Source organism: Gopherus flavomarginatus, chromosome 4 (assembly GCF_025201925.1).
Source record: "Gopherus flavomarginatus isolate rGopFla2 chromosome 4, rGopFla2.mat.asm, whole genome shotgun sequence".
Classification (NCBI taxonomy): domain Eukaryota; kingdom Metazoa; phylum Chordata; order Testudines; family Testudinidae; genus Gopherus; species Gopherus flavomarginatus.
Genome location: NC_066620.1, coordinates 37,314,578 through 37,331,559, shown reverse-complemented (window position 1 = coordinate 37,331,559; position 16,982 = coordinate 37,314,578). Strand labels below are relative to the sequence as shown.

Here is a 16,982-nt window from a genome sequence, read left to right as displayed (position 1 = left end):
AGCTCTTTAAATCCCAGCCCCAGCCTGGCCACCGGAGGCACAGGTGGGAGTTAAAGGGCAGTCCAGAGCCCTTTAAATCCCTGCCGTGGAAGCCGGTGTGGTCTGGCGCGGTGTACTGGCTCTTGCCAGTACGCTGTACTGGACTGTACCAGCTTACTTTCACCTTTGGACATGTTTCTGCATACAAACAGAGCTGACCATTTAAGCAGACCCCCACTGAAATAGCAGGAGTAACTCTATTGGCGTCAATAGAGATTGACTTAGATGTGATTATCCACCTTTGTTTCCATCTGGGTTAAAGGTATTAATGATCAGGTTTGATGGATGTACACCCACAGTAAGGGAGGCAGGTGGGTGGGGATGGTGAGTGCTGATTTATATTAAATGAACTAAACCAGGAGTTTGTCGACGCTGTTGGACAGTTAAAAAAAACCTCAGGAGTTTGTTGAACACTATGGGCCAGTCTTTCTAGCAATCCACAATCATTAAAAGTTTAAAATAATATATTTACAAATTAAACAAGAGTCTAACACAAAACTGAAATGTTCCAAGGGTTCACAACCCTCCACCATACTTTTATATAATAAGCATTTGCTGTAAGAAACATCAATCATTTAAAAGCTCTGGGTATTTGTAGTGTGGTCATGCTACATCCATTTTATTTCAGAACAAACCAAAACTTTAAGCATGAAAGAAACATGTTTAAAATAAATCACAAACTCCTTAAGACATTCATTGACAGCTGCAAGGTTCCCTGCTCAGGAGACTCATAGAATATCAGGATTGGTAGGGATCTCAGGAGGTCATCTAATCCAACACCCTGCTCAAAGCAGGACCAATCCCTAGATAGATTTTTGCCCCAAGCGGCCCCTTCTCAAGGATTGAGCTCATAACCCTGGATTTAGTGGGCCAATTCTCAAACCACTGAGCTATCCCTCCTCCCTGAGAAGAGAGAGACAGTAGTATTAAGAATATCTGTGTGTGTTGATTTTACTGTTTAATATTATAATAAAATGCTACAGTGCCCTTGTTTTTTCATTGAAAAAGGAAAATTTATTTTAATGAAGTTTTAGTCAAAAGCATCCCAGTTGTGCAGAGAATTTAATTTTCACCTCAGACCACAAAAAGGAATGTTTGGGGCGGGGTGCCTAAATTCCTTAAGTATCTATTAATTAAGACTTTTAGTGATCAAATCAACTTGCTAATTACAGACATTGAAGTTTGTTTGAAACAAAGAGGTAGGATGATATAACCCCCCTCCTTTTGGTGGCGGGAGGGAAGACTGTCCTCTTATAACAGAAACTATCTTGAACAAAATAGCTGCTGCTGGACTGCAAGATGAGGTATGTTGCTTGTTTTTAACTCTGAAAATATATCTTATAAAACGTTACTCTTTGTCCATGCTGTCCTTACTAATACTGATACCTGTCCTTATTGCAGTGTGATCTGTTTAGCATGGAAATAGCAACCTCAAGCTGTATTTCACCAGGGCAAGGTAAAACCCCATTTTTAATTACAGATGTGCTTAATACTGTTTAATAAAAAACAACTGGTATTAAACAGGTTGTATAAGAGTTGGATGCATTTGGGGAATAATATTAACTAAAATTGTGTTTGTTCTTTAACCCAAAGTCCCAAATACACATGGGGCAAAAACAGAATAACCATGTGCAGCACCCCTTTACTCTATGATGGAAGGTAAATTCCTGGAATTGGTTTTTAAATGAGTGTGTTTTAAAATGGTTTTAAAAGTTGGTTTTAAAGTTTAAATTGTGAGTTAGGGGCCTGTGCGTGACATAGGTGTGGATTTATTGAGAAGTATTTTGTTGCAAACTGTCAGTTTGGTGTGTTTAAAACTATGGGAGGTGGGGTCTAGTCTGTGCAAAATGAATTTCAAAATAGTTTAAAAAGATGGTTTTAATGTATAAATTGTTGTTGGTAAGTTAGGGGCCTGTGCAAGACATAGTGGTGGTATGTGTGGGAGGATTAAAAAATATTTTGTTGGAGTGTTTAAAGCTGTCACAGGGCTAGTACAACCCATCACCCCGGGGGTGGGGCAAGGGTGTGGTAGCCCTGCAGTTAATATGGTTGCGCTCAGCCTCAGGGCTGCATGGTCCAGTGGCCAGCCCCACTAGGGAAGCAAGCCCTAATGGCTAAAGTCAATAGGTCATCCCAAGGTGGCAGGGAAGTGCAGCCCTATGGCCAGAGTTGATAGAGGAGGGCTTTGATGGGCCACTCCCTATAGAAGGGGGGGTAGCCAGGTAGGGGGACCCAAGCCCTCCCTGCTCCACTGGGTCCCCAAAGTTGGCCAGGAATCCACCCATACCACGCTGACTGCTGCAGGGACACTGGCTAGTCCCTCCCTGGCAACTTTCTACCATGACTCCTGCAGCTGAAGTCAGGGTGTCTTTGGGGACTCAGAGTGCCTCAGGTGGTGGCTGCAATCTCCCTAGGGTATCCACAGGTACCTGGGTGCCTGTCTGGGCCTCGGCATGTGCTGCTCCTTTGATCTGGGTACCTAGCTGCTCCTCAGCTGGAGCCAGCAAGGTGTATCCTTCCTCTTTAGCAGTCAGCCCAGATTTAGCTAGGCTGCTCCCTTTTATGGTGCAGAATCAATTGCAGCATGCCCAGCAAAATCAAGGGGCGTGGCTTCTGCTGCTAAGAGTGCTTCCTTAACTCCTTCCACTCCAGTGCGGGGCCAGTACACCCTGTCACACATCCTTCCCCTCAAGAGGGTACCTGTCTGGTATCCTTCCTTGTCCTCCTCCCTACCATGCCTTGAAAAGATGTCTGCATTGGCGTGTGCTTTACCTGGTCAACGGAAGACTTGGAAATCATATGGCTGCAGGGAGAGGTACCAATGCATGATCTGGGCATTGGTGTCTTTCATGCTATTAAGACAGCAAAGGGGTGTGTGGTCTGTAATTAGCTGGAAGGGGTTCACCAGTAAGTAATAATGCAGGGTCTCCACTGCCCATTTCACAGCTAGTGTCTCTTTCTCGATAGTCAAATATCAAGTCTCCTTGGGGAATACTCTCTGGTTTAGATATAGGACCAGGTGTTCTTCACCATCAGCTTGTTGGGAGACAACAGCCCCGAGTCCCATTTCTGAGGCATCTGTCTGTAGAATGAAGGGCCTCATAAAGTCTTGGTTGGTTAAAACTGGCTCCTGGGCTAGCCATTCCTTCTGTGTTAGGAAGGTTGTCTCGCATCTCTCAGACCAACGGTCTTTCTGTGGTTATGAGTTCTTGGTCACGTCTGAGAGAGCTAGCGTTATGAAATTGGATACGAACAGGTGGTAATACCCCGCCAGTCCTAGTAACTTCCTCACTTGCCTCTTTATCATGGTGGCAGGCCTGTCTTTTAGGGCTTGCACTTTATCTACTGGGGCCTCAGCTTGCCACTGTCCACTGTATACCCTAGGTATGTCACCTCTTATTGACCAAGGTGACATTTGACCAGGTTTGTTGTGAGCCCGGCCTCTTTTAGGGCTCCTAACACATTGGCAATGTGCCAGAGATGGTCCTCCCAGTTTGTGCTATATATCATGTGTCATCAGTATATGCCACAGCATACTGGTCATGAGGCTGCAGGATGGAATTCATTAGCTTCTGGAGGGTGGCAGCCTGAAAGGTATCATCGTGAAGTGAAACAGACCGAATGGTGTTGGGAAGGCCATATTTGCCCAAGAGTTTGGCATAATGGCTATTTGCCAGTACCCCTTTGTCAGATCGAGCATGGACAGGACTGTAGCCCCTCGTAGCCTAAGAGCTCCTCCACCCAGAGGATGGGGTATGCATCAAAGCGTGAGATGGCGTTGACTTTCCAAAAGTCAATACAAAAGTGTCTAGTCCCATCTGGCTTCAGGACCAGGACAATCAGGATACACCATTCATTCCTTGATTCTTCCACTACCCCCAGCTCCAGCATGGTATCTAATTCCCTCTGGACAGCCTTCCACATCTTCCTCCAGAGGGGTTGGTGGCCCAGTAAGGTGGCTATATGGTAGTGCATGACTTATGTCCACCCAAGGCACGCAGATAAGATTTCTGGAAAGGCCTACAAGACCTGCTGTAGCTGTACCTGCTGCTCAGGGCTTAGCTTGGTGCCCGTTGTGGCCAGCCCTGACTCTAGGGGTCCATCGACCAGAGGTCCCAGTTCAGGCGCCAGAGGGAAAGGCATAATGAGCCTTCCATACCTTCAGCAGGTTAACATGGTATATGCGTGTCTTTTTCTGTTACCCCGGTAATCAGATCTCATAGTCTACCTGTCCCACACATCCGGTGACCTCGTAGGATCCCTGCCACTTGGCCATCATTTTGGACTCGTGGGAGGGTAACAAGAGTAGGACTCTATCTCCCGGCTCGACCTTGCAGAGTTTGGCCCCCTTGTTGTAGTGCTGTTTTTGTATGTGTTGAGTCTGTAAAAGATTCCTTTGGGTGAAAGTCCCTAGAGTATGGAGTCGCTCATGCAGTTGCAACACATAGCAGACCACCCGCATGACCCAGGTCTCTTGCTCCTCCCAGTTCTCCCGAATGAGGTTGAGGATGCCATAGAGTTGACACCCATAGAGAAGCTTGAAGGGGGAGAAGCCAGTTGATGCATGGGGTACCTCCCGTATGACAAACAGCAGGGCCAGGAGCAACCTGTCCTAGTGTCGGGGGTCATCGTCCACAAACTTAGTTGGCAATCATGGGCCATGACCGAGACCAGAACTGCTCACTTGGGGCTGATGATTACAATAAAGGGGAAATGCCAAAGGATCACAGTGCTCACTCCCCAGGATGTCGGGGAGGGAAACGAGTGTGGTACAGCTATGCTTCTGCAGGGTGTAGTTGAGCTTCTGCTACAATAAACCAAGCCATAACTGAAGACTCCAGTCTCTATGTGTTCCTGTGTGTGTCCGTTGGTCATGTCTGAAGACACAGGATACCCAACAGGTTCCTCCCTCTGCTCCCGGACTAAGTCCCTGCTGGTCTCCAATTGTGTCAGGGCATCCTCTATGGAGGTCTCTGCCCAGGGTGGTGGTCTGTCTAGGGCCACAGAGGGGTCAGAAGGGCTCTCCCCTGGGTCAGAATCTGCTGATCGGCCAAGTAGCCCTCTGCACAGGGTTGCTACCTTGTCCCCACCCAGGTTTCACTGCCTGTGGCCCCTTAGGAGCTCCTTGAACCAAGGCCAGTTGTTCCCCAGGATCACAGGATATGCTAATCTGGGGGTGACCCCAACCTGGAGGACCGCATCATGTGGGGTAATCTCCAGTTTAACCCTAGCCGTGGGGTAGAGCCGTATGTCCCCATGGATGCACTGCAACTGTATCTCCTTCCCTGTGGGCTCGGGGTTAGGTACCACACCATCTTGGATGAGGGTCTGGCTGCATCTGGTGTCCACCAGGGCCAGCATTGGAGTCCCATTTATGCTTACAAGGACCACTAGTTTCTCTGGGCCCTTCCTGTGGGCTTGGGGGTTGGCCACTCATATTTTGCCATAACTACAATCCAGGTATGGGCAATCTTGGCAAAAGTGTCCTTCTTGCCCACACTCATAGAACCGGTCCCCAGCCTCCCCCTGTGGGTACACCCATCCAAGGTTTGGAGTAGGCGCTGTGTTCTCCCCAGTTCATTGCGGCAAGAGCTCCCTTCAGCTGGACCATCCTTCCCCTTTCAGTGTTGCTGGCTTGGGGGATTGTGGCTCCGGGGTTTCTGCCACCAGGTAGTCCTCCATTAATTCGACAGCTTCAGCGAGGGTCGCTGGCTAATGCCGCTGGACCCACTCCTTCCCTCTGCTGGGAACTATCTGGGTGAATTGCTTGGGGATCATTGTTTTGGTCACTTGGGCCCCCGACTGTTTCTTGGAGTTTAGTCACCACCAGGTACAGTCCCAGAGACACTGAGCCACCACTGTTGGCCTGCCCCCAGGAGGGTACCATTTCCGGTGGAAATGCTGGTGGTAGGTCTCAGGGCTGATGCCTATCTGGTCCAAGACCACGGCCTTTCCCTTCCAGTATTTTAGGGCATTCAGTGTGTCCATACTGCGGTATGCGCGCTGAGCTGGACCTGTCAAGCAGGGGGCCAGCAGGTTGGCCGAGTGTTTGGGAGGCCATCATGCAGCATTGGCTACCCTCTCAAAAGTCATTAGAAAGGCCTCTGGGTCATCTCCAGGCCTAATCTCTGTAAATTGCACCGTGAGGTTGGCGAGGAGCATTCCTGCATCTGCTCCCACCAAGCCAGGGAGATGGGCCCCTCCAGGCCACAACAATTGTGCCATTTACTGTACCAACTGCTCCTGCTGAGTCTGGTGCTGGTTGGCCAGTTCACACATCAGCTGTTGCTGCTGGGCAGTGATCTGCTGTATCAGCTGTGCTTGGCATTGCTGCTGCTGGGTTGTCTGTAGTTGTTGGTGCTCTAACAACCACTTCAATAATTTGTTGGTCTCCATCTTGCTTCGCAGTGGTTAACAGGCAAAGGGAACTCTAAGCTTGCTTCAGGCAGTCCCCCCTCACTCAGGGCCTTTTAGCAGGTCCCAACTGTTACCCATGTTCTCCACCACATGTCACAAGGCCAGTACACCCAGTCACCCTGGGGGTGAGGCAAGGGCATGGTTAATATGGTCGTGCTCAGCCTCAGGGCTGCGTGGTCCAATGGCTGGCACCACTAGGGCTCCACTTGTCTGGAGTGCGGCCTAATGGTCCCTCAGTCCAGGTACCTGGCTGCTGCTTGGCTGGAGCCGGCGAGGTACATCCTTCCTCTTCAGCTGTCAGCACAGACTGAGCTAGGCTACTCCCTTTTATACTGCAGCAGCAGTTGGAGCAAGCCCAGCAGGGCTGAAGTGGCGTGGCTTCTGCTGTTAAGAGTGCTGCCTTAATCTCTTCTGCTCCAGTGCAGGGCTAGTATCCCGTCACAAAAGCAGTGGGGTTTTTACTCTGCAAAATATGTTTTTTGTTCGTGTTTTAAAATGGTTAAAGTTGTTGGTGATTTAGGTGCCTATGTTAGAGATAAGTGTGGGATTCTTGAAGTGTTTTGTTGCAAAACTGTTTGGTTTTGAGTGTTTTAAACTACTGGTGTTTTTACTCTGCAACATGTGTAAAAAATTTTAAATGGGTTGTTTGTTATTTAATTAGTTTTAATGTTTAAATTAGTTGGTGATTTAGGGGGGCCTATCCAAGACATAGTTATGAGGGGGCTTAAAGTATTTTATTGCACACTTTGTTTTGGTGTGTATGGTGGAAACAAGTGCTTATATTAAAAATCTCTAGGTTTTGGAGAAACACTAGTGGTAGAAATAAACCAAAACCTGTGTGTTTTTTAAATCTATGACTTTTTAAATAGAAAGACCACCCTAAAGAGTATTTTATTTGTAAATGTTTACAGGATCATTTTCATGCATTTTATAATAATTTTGTCTGCTCCACAGTATGGTCAAAGCATGAGAGATCGTTAGACCAAAGGGTAAACAAGATCAAAAGAAAGAGACAGCTGAAAAGGAAAATTCACCAGCATCAAGAGCTGACAGATGGAAGAAGCCAGTAAATATATTTTGCTTATTTGTTTGGTTGTTTATGCAGTTTTGTATTTTAAGCAAATACATAGGTGTGAGTGAGAAAGATTGGAAAATTAAGTTTTTTGTGGGTTTTGTGAATTTTTAAAAATGTTTATTTGACACTAAATTGGAAGATCTGTTTTCCTAATCAGGCCTGGGCAACTCACTTGATGATGCCGTAGTTAGAGCTACAGGGACATCTCCAGCGGAACCACCAAAGAACCAGGAATCTGCTCTGAGACCTTTAACAATGAAGAGTGCAGACTTAGCATCCAAAGCTCAGATATGTCAAACCCAAGGACAGAACAAAAGTCTCTGGTAAAAAGCAACAACACAAACACAGTTCCTCAGTGGTCGACATCGCACAAGGCCCTGAGAAAATTGAGTGAAAACACGCACATTCACAAGAGCACATGCTTTAGAGGTTGTGAATAAAAAAAACGAGGACTGAAAGCTCCTGCATTATGAAATATCTAAAAATTATTACAAACTATTTTCCCATCTCAATAAGCTAGGCATATCTCTTCGGCATTCCAAAGAGATTTGGAAAAAATATGACACTTTGTTCAGAAAGCTGATGGGTGTTGTATCCTCAGGATTTCTAAAAGAAAGGATGACTAGAAACTACATCAAAAATGAAAAAGCTCTTTTGGGTAACTTTGAAAAATAGTTCAGTTTTCCCGAGGTTGGTTCTGAGCAGGCATGACTAGTTGTGGACAGGAGCTCAGGTAAAAGAGGCATCCTCAAGGGTACACATCAGCTGAGGTGTAAACAAAAGGGGGGACAGAATTTGGAGGATAAACAGACATCTGCCAAAAAGTTAGGATGAGGGTTGTTGTAAATTTTTTTTAAAAGGCTAAAGAGGTGATGAGGAGAAAAACAAAACAAAACAAAACGAGATGCCCCCTAGTGGAGGCTCTCAAACTGGCATTTCTGAGAATGGGGAGGTGGAATCTGACTCTGGGTTCCTGCGAGGCGGTAGTGACTCTCACATAGATTCTGATTTAGAAAATTGCCCAGAAGAACCTCTTGATGGGTCCCCATCTGCTCCTGATAATCCTTCTGATGGCCTCTTGGAGGCTGACTCTAATTAGCATTTGATATAGAAAATGCACCTGCTGGTTCTATAGAGGAACTCCCAAATAACCCTGAAAAAGCAGATGAGGACCCACAAACAGACATGTATATGGAACAAGTGAGAAGTTGGCAACAGGAATTACCTCGATTTAGGGGGTTAGGTGTATTGTGAGGAATTTAGTTTTGTCAGCTTGGCAGGTCGTTGAAGCCATACATAAGGGAATACAGCTAGTTTTTGATGGCATTAACAGTGGGCTATTACATTCTTGCATGTTTAGAGAGTCATAATTTAACCAATTCTTTATTTTCGGTAAGAAAAACTAGGGATGACCTATCTCCTGCAGATATTTTAAATCAAGCCTCTAAGCTGTTACAGAGTAATAGAGAAATGCATGTTGATGGGACGTTACACTTCATTGATGATCAGGTGGCAAGAGGAAACAGGACAAATGCCAAGTTTTGCCAAAAAAGTCAGGATGGCCGGGACAGGACCTAAAAAAGGGACTGTCCCAGTTGAAATGGGATGTATGATCACCCTCAACTGAAGTGTCCTAGCTGTAGACTGTATTGTTGAGCCAAAGAATGCTTAGACAGGCATGTAGACTGTGCATCGAAAAAACAACAACCTCAAATGCCTGTCTAAAATTTTAATGTGATAAATGTCAGTCTAATGTAGACAAGGGTTACAGGTGCAAATTTTATACAGGTTACAGGTGCATTTTATAAACTCCGTAAAGTTCTTGCCCATGAAGCTTATGAAGCTTGTGCAGGAGATGGGGTTTGAAGGTGCAAATGGAAGCACTGTAAGCAGTGTCAGGGTTTGAATACTGATGATGTAGACAGCCACCTATGTTTTACGGACAGCATTAGAAAGCCCAAATCATCAGAAAAGTATATTTTTTACGATTTTGTATGAATGTAGGAGAGGGGGTTATGAGTGTTTAATTGCATTTTTGCTATGTTCCTAAAGCCAGAAAAATCCTGGAAATTTAAGGGCCGTGAGTGTCTTTCTACCTTTGTTACGATTTTTATCAGCAGAAGGTTCCAGGACTACACATTAATAGCACACAATTCCAAAAGTTATGATGTGTACTTTGTCATTAGACAGTTATTGAAGGAAAAGATGTGCACAGAACTGATAACTCAAGGTAGTAAGCTAATGTGTATGGAAGTTAAAGCCCTGGGTGTTCATTTTATAAACTCCATAAGCTTCTTGCCCATGAAGCTTAGGAAGCTCATGCAGGCGATGGGGTTTGAAGGTTGCAAAGGGTATTTCCCACATGTTTTTAACACTTTAGAAAACCAAAATGACATGAGGCCAATGCTGGGGGTGGAGCACTATGGTGTCAACAGCATAATGCCTGGGCAGAAAGTAGAATTTCTCAACTGGTATTGGGACAACCAATAGGAGACATTTGACTTGAAGAAAGAACATGTGTATTATTGTCAGTGGGATGTCAAAATTTTGAGATGAGCCTGTATCCTGTACAGAGAAGTGATCATGAAAATGACAGAGACGGGAGATATTGCAGAGAGAGACCCTGATAAATTCAGAGAGGTAAATTGTGTATAGATCGTTTTGGGTACATAAAGCTGTGGCATCTGTCTATGTGACAAAGTACAGGTTTATATTTTTACAGTCTAACATGGTAGACCTTCTATCTCTGGACAACTATCACAGGCAGAAAAAGAGATATTCGAAACCAGCCATTCAGGCTGTTTACCACTCACAAAGAAAATATACAAACATAGCATGCGTTACGGGGTGGGGAATTACAGGTAGGCCCCTATTTTGCTAGATGGTTGCGCTGTCGTTGACTGGGTATGCATGGTCTTTAACAGGTGTTTTCTTCACAGCTGTTTCACCGGTTATCATGAAAAAGCACAGAATCCTAGGATGGGGACAACTTTCAGGTTTCTTTATTACAAGATGCAACTCAAGACCAACTGTCTGAAAAGACTAGGGTATGTAGTCAGGACCCTCTGAGAGCATGAGTGGGAGACAACAGTAAAAACAGACAAGGAGCTTGCAGATTTCTTAAACAAAGCACAGTTGCCTCAGTCTTGGTGCCTAGTGATGCTCTTTTTGCTGGGAGGACTAACATTATCCACCTATATTACAAACCTAAGCCCAGTGAAGAAATCCACTATTACGATTTTACCAGCCTGTACCCTTTCGTAAACAAAAATCAAGGAATACCCAATCGGACACCCCAATACAGTTCATGACAAATTTGGACCCCTCACAAATTATTTTGGAATTGCGAAAGTTAAAGTGTATCCCATGAGGCCTCTTTCCCCAATGTTATCTGTCAGAGCGGGTGGCAAACTTATGTTCCCGCTCTGCCAAACTTCTGCCGAAACCGAGCAGCAGGAGATGTGCGCCCATACTGATGAGGAGAGAGTCATCCTGGGGACTTGGTGCACAGTGGAATTGAACATGGCTGTAGCAAAGGCGTATGCGATGGCAAAAATCTACAAAATCTGGAATTTTGAAGAAAAGTTTGACAAACTCTTTTCAGAGTACATAAAATTACACCTCCATCAGAAACAAGAGGCTTCAGAGTATACCAGCTGATGCACGGATGAAGAAAAACAAAATAAAGTATGTTAATGATTTCTACTGGAAAGAAGGTGTGCATTTACGCCAACGTGAGATCACGGTGAACCCTGCTAAGCACCAAATCGCTAAACTGTTTTTAAATGCTCTCTGGGGTAAATTCGGCCAAAGAACAAAGCTACCCAATACTAGCATTGAGAGACACTGATGAACTCTTTCAGTCCCTGTTTTTCCCCCCCAATTACGAGGTTTCATCCTGCAGGTTTGTCAATGATGAAACAGCGTGCGTGTGTTGGAAGCAAGCGAAAGACCGGTACTCTGTTTCTGGCAATACCAATGTCTTCGTAGCCTGTTTCATCACCGCTTACTTAGAACTATACAACCTGCTAGACAGGCTGCAAGAGTGGTGCCTGGACCATGACACTAACTCAGTGATATTCAAGAAGAGGGAGGGTGACTGAAACCCCTCTCGGGGGGATTATTTAGGGGACCTCAAATGCGAGATCCCGCCAGATCAACACCTCACCGAGTTTGCATCAGACGGTTCAAAAATGTACTGGTACAAGCTATCGGGAGGAAAAGCCTATATGAAAGTCAAAGGGATTAGCCTGAACATAGCAAACTGGGAAAAGATTAACTTTGACAGTTTGAAAGATCCAGTCCTGGACTATAGAACAGACCTGAGAGAGAACACCCCAAAAACAATAGAGGTGCAAACATAAGGACCAGACATCAGCGGCAAATAGAGACAAAGACCCTTAAGAAAACACAAAGTTGTTTACAAAAGAGGGGCCTTTAAAGAAGCCCTATGGCTTTTGAAAATGGATACATAGTGGAAATACCTCTTTTCTGTAATTCTCAAAGGGCCTAGAAACTGTGGAAAAAAGTTACTTTAAAAGAAATGTGTTGTCAGTTATGCCCGAGAACATTATGTGCTGTTACAGTTGCTGGCAACCTCTGTATAAAAGCTGCTTGGTAAATATCCCTTTATTAATTTTGGAGGGGGGCTGCCCTGAAGATTTTGACGATGACTGGCTATTTCCTACCCATACAAATAAATGTGATTATTGTAGACGTTCTGATGAACTCTGCTTGTGAAAGCAATAAAATTGAGAAAGCCTTTACCAAGTACGTGCACCACAAGGAACCTGAGCATTATGTATATAGTTCAGAACATAGTTTGTAAGGGGGGGAAAAGAGTTGCATTATTAACCTAAATGCAAAGTACATGGTTCTGTTAAAAAAACCCAGGGATAAATTACAAATCACTATGCTCGCTGGGCAAATGTACCCCGGAAAAGCACAATTCTTTCTGGAAGCTTTTGAGGATGCTACCAAAAGACTTTATGGCTGCCTGGTGGTGGATTTAAATGCTCCACAGCAGAGGCTTACAGACTAAGAACCGGTCTTTTCTCTCCAGATTGGCCATCAGTTTATATTTTGAAAAGAACAGCTGGGTATAAAAAGAGATGAATTATCAGCAGGTCCTTTTTAACAGCCAGCGTTGCCAACCAAAAACATGTCCAGCTGCACGAAGAGAAACCTGGTCCTTTTAAAATTACTCAGCAAATCATCTCTGCAGCAAAGGAACACAGTATAGCCTTTGGCCTCTGACGATTTAGTAGTGGCCATCTCAGAAATAGCACTCAATACCTTAAAAGGAAACGTACCTTTCACACAGAATCGAGAGCCCATGCTGAAAGAGGCTCATGTTTATAAAAAACTCTGTAATAAAAAGAACAGGAGTACTTGGGGCACCTTAGAGACTAACAAATTAATTTGAGGATAAGCTCTCGTGGGCTACAGCCCACTTCATCGGATGCATAGACTGGATCTGATGAAGTGGGCTGTAGCCCATGAAAGCTTATGCTCAAATAAATGTTAGTCTCTAAGGTGCCCCAAGTACTCTTGTTCTTTTTGTGGATACAAACTAACACAGCTGCTACTCTGAAACCTGTAATAAAAGGGTCTCTCTCAAAAGAAAGAAGCATCCGGTGAAGCAGTCTGGGGAGTTTATTGGACCTCTGTTAAGTTTTGTTATCTCTCTGATAACAGGACTTTTGACTAATTAATAATGGAGTATGAAGGGAAAAAGAAAAATGTACCTGGTGCCCAGCTGCCAATTGGAGCAATTAAGGGCTCCCCCTCCAGTGGAGGAAAAATATTAGAATGACCGTGACTCGCTTACTGGATGCTGAAATGAAGTCTGTTCTTCAAAGGACTGATTTAGCTGAATACGAAAAGGCTAAACTTTATGGCATTGTGCTTCAAATGTACCCAACATACTTGAGGCAGAGCAATGCAGATAAAGGGAAAATAAGTCTGTTTCTCCCAGAACAGGAATGCAGCATGACTGCCAAAACTCCAGAAACACGAGAGACCTCTGATTGTGTTGCTCAGGAGGTGCTGGATAATGTGAATAAATGTTATAAGAAAAATGCATTAGTATTGCTCAATAAGCTAGACCAGGATAAAAATCTCTTTGTAAAATGAGAAAGGGGATTGTGTGTACAAAGGATCAGTGGTTTATGGTTCTAACATGCTTGACTTAGTCAGGGCCATCACCCAGATGCACTCTGTTCCTAGCAGACACATACCTAAAGGATGGGATGTGATTACGAATGCCATGTCTTATAGTGAAAGACTCAAGGAGCTCAATCTGTTTAGCTTAACGAAGAGAAGGTTAATGGTAACTTGATTACAATCTATAAGTACCTACATGAGGAACAAGTATTTGATAGTGAGCTCTCCAATCTAGCAAACAAAGGTATAATAATCCAGTGGCTGGAAATTGAAATTAAAGACAAATTCAGACTGAAAATAAGGCATCAATTTTTAATGGGGAGAAAAATTAACCACTGGAACAATTTACCAAGATTGTGATGGATTCTCCATCACTAGCCATTTTAAAATCAAGATTGAGGTTTTTCTAAAAGCTCTGCTCTAGGAATTATTTTGGAGAAGTTCTGTGGCCTGTGTTATTCAGGAGGACAGACTAGATGATCACAATGATCTCTTTGGGCCTTGGAATCTGTGAATGTATAAAGGGCAATATAGTCTTTAGAATTTTTACAATCAGAAGGAAAGGTTATTCTTTCCTCTACCTATTTCCAGGAACTGCATATTCAATACGTTCTTTAACTACAATAATAGATGCTGTAATTGACTGCAGTGTTGCCATGACTACTGTGATACACCAATCCCCCTGATGCCCGGTACTGTGTTGTGCATACCATGAGCTCTGAGACAAGCAATGTAGAAGCTCCAGGCGCTAGGCTAGTCTTTAGCCATTGGTGGGCTCCCATTAACATTCACCAGTTTCAGATATGTAACCCAGAATTATTTTACTAGGCCTGGAAAAAGTGAAGGAATCAAGTTCTCTTGGCATAAAGATTTCAGCAGATCAAACCAGTTCCTGGTATAGCTTCTACGGTAGTAAAGTAGAGGCATAGAGAGATAAAGTCTCATTGTAACCCACATGCTGTCCTCCTACCAGCAGCCCACTGCCTGGGGTGGCTACTGCTGGCTTTCTGCCAACAAGAGTTATCAGCCTTCCAGTCCCACCCCAAAGCTACCTGCTGCTCAGCCTTCACTCCACAGCCAGCTCCCAATCCAATGCTGCCTCTGACCTTATGCTCCGACTCACATAGCCTACAGCTTTCTGCCTAGCATGGTCCCCCCTGACCTCTGGATAGTGCTACTGTTCCCTATTTACTTGGGATTATGGAGCCCTTAACTGGCTGGATATTGAACTGGATAGTAGTGTTTTCCACTGGTTACATTCTTTTTCTCCAGTTCACAAGGGGAGGTATCGAGTAATGAGCCTGTAGATTCAATATAGAGATCCCAACAAACAAAAGCCAGTTCTGTTGCTCTGTTACTCCAATGCATCTCCCACTGAAGTCAATGGGAGATGCATCTTTGTGGCTGAGAACAAAATCTGGCCCTATATTTCCCAACAAATTTGTAAACATGCTTAAGGTAGTAGGAGCGGTAAAACAAGGATACTTACTGAGGTGTGACAAGGTCAAATATTTCTATATTTCTGCTATTGCAGGGATTAGCAGAATCAATGGTAACATTCAGTACACTGGGAAATAAACTTACAGTAATAACAGAGGCGTTGATATTAATTGGCAATACAAATTAGAACTATCTTTGGCCTTAGTTTAGGGTGGTTAGTCCATAAGTACAGTAATTTATTATTGTAGTCGTTGTAGTGACTACTCAACTCTACTGAAGGGATTTACAGAGCATCTTGCAAGCCGCGGGTTAAGGGGCATGGCCAGGGGCAGGAGGGTTATATTAGTGTTTTGGAGGTAGGACTATTCTGATGGGATGTCACTCACGACCAGCAGGAGGCACCACAGTGGTGTCTTGCCCACTGTCACCTCTGTTCCTGGACACATATCACTCCTAGGACCATGGCATCCTCTTCAGTGACACTGCCCTCCGGCTGTCCCACACTAGATTCACCCCTTCTGGGGGGGGACCTGCAGTCCACTGTCCAGCCACTCTGTTCAGCGGTTCCAGCACCCTCTTGGCCTTTACATCAGGGCCACAGATCTCCACAGCCCACCAGGAGCTGCCTTTAGCCCTCTGGATCGCTGTCTGCAGCATTGCTTGGTCCAGGGTGCTTACTACCCTCCACCTGCAAGCAGAGCCGGTGCTTCCATTTAGGCGACCTAGGCAGTCGCCTAGGGCACCAGGATTTGGGAGGGCGCCAGACTGCTCCAGTGGACCTCCCACAGGCGTGCCTGCGGACAGTCCACTGGTCCCGGGGCTTCGGTGGAGCATCTGCAGGCACGCCTGCGGCAGGTCCACCGGAGCCGCTGGACCAGCAGACTGTCCGCAGGAACGCCTGCGGGAGATCCACTGGAGCCACAGGACCGGCGAGCTGGCCCTGCGCCTAGGGCGCCAAAAACCCTGGTGCCGCTCCTGCCTGCAAGGCAGCCACTGCTCTTCCCTTCTCAAGCTCCAGAGGCTAGCTCACCCTGCTCTGTTCTGCAGCCCCGAGTGGCTGCTCCTATAAGCCCTTCTGTGATTTACTGCCTCCTGTACAGCCTCCCTAGAGCTACCTTAAACCCCTTTTCTGCCAGTGTGGGGCAAATGCCCCATCACAACCATACTGTTGGGTCCAAAATTTGGACCCAAGACACTTCAGTATTGGTCTGCCTATAATTATAAATTGATTTGTTAATTTAGTCTGTCTAAATGGGGAGAAAGGTAGTGACCTGCCCTAAGGGAATTGCCAGGAAGTTTGTCTGACCCGTAGAGGACTCCCCAGAGCAGGCTAATCCTGCTAACCCTTGGAAGGGCATGAATACAGCCCTCCACTCAGAGGATTGTCATACAAGCAGTAGTTCTTTGAAAACAAAGTCTTATTTATTGGGATAAAATTATGTGATTACAGTACATTCAGTAAAGCAAGACAGAACAGTACAGTATATAATAGGCAGTAAGGCACAGTTTCATTACTTTTAAATATTATACATTCAATTTACCCAGAAGACTCTGAGACAATTAAGAAACACAGTAAAAGAACTAAAAAAGAACCACCGTGGCTTAACAATACGTAAAAGAAGCAGTGAGAGATTAAAAAGACTTCCTTTAAAAAGTGCAAGTCAAATCCTAGTGAGGCAAATAGAAAGGAGCATAAGCACTGCCAAATTAAGTGCAAGAATGTAATAAGAAATGCCAAAGAGGAGTTTGAAGAACAGCTAGCCAAAAACTCCCAAGATAATAACAAAATGTTTTTTAAGTACATCAGAAGCAGGAGGCCTGCTAAACAACCAGTGGGGCCCCTTGA

At 45.0% G+C, this 16,982-nt stretch overlaps 1 long non-coding RNA gene across 2 annotated transcripts; it reads left to right on the top strand.

The window, feature by feature from the left end:
* The first annotated feature begins 39 nt into the window (after positions 1 to 39).
* Positions 40 to 12,286, top strand: LOC127050253 (uncharacterized). Of its 2 annotated transcripts, XR_007774173.1 has the most exons (5): positions 40 to 1,495; positions 1,633 to 1,698; positions 7,411 to 7,522; positions 7,689 to 7,854; positions 10,471 to 12,286. It is a non-coding gene; the product is annotated as an uncharacterized LOC127050253 (long non-coding RNA). The 2 variants fall into 2 exon arrangements; XR_007774174.1 differs by lacking the exon at positions 1,633 to 1,698.
* The last annotated feature ends 4,696 nt before the right edge of the window (positions 12,287 to 16,982 follow it).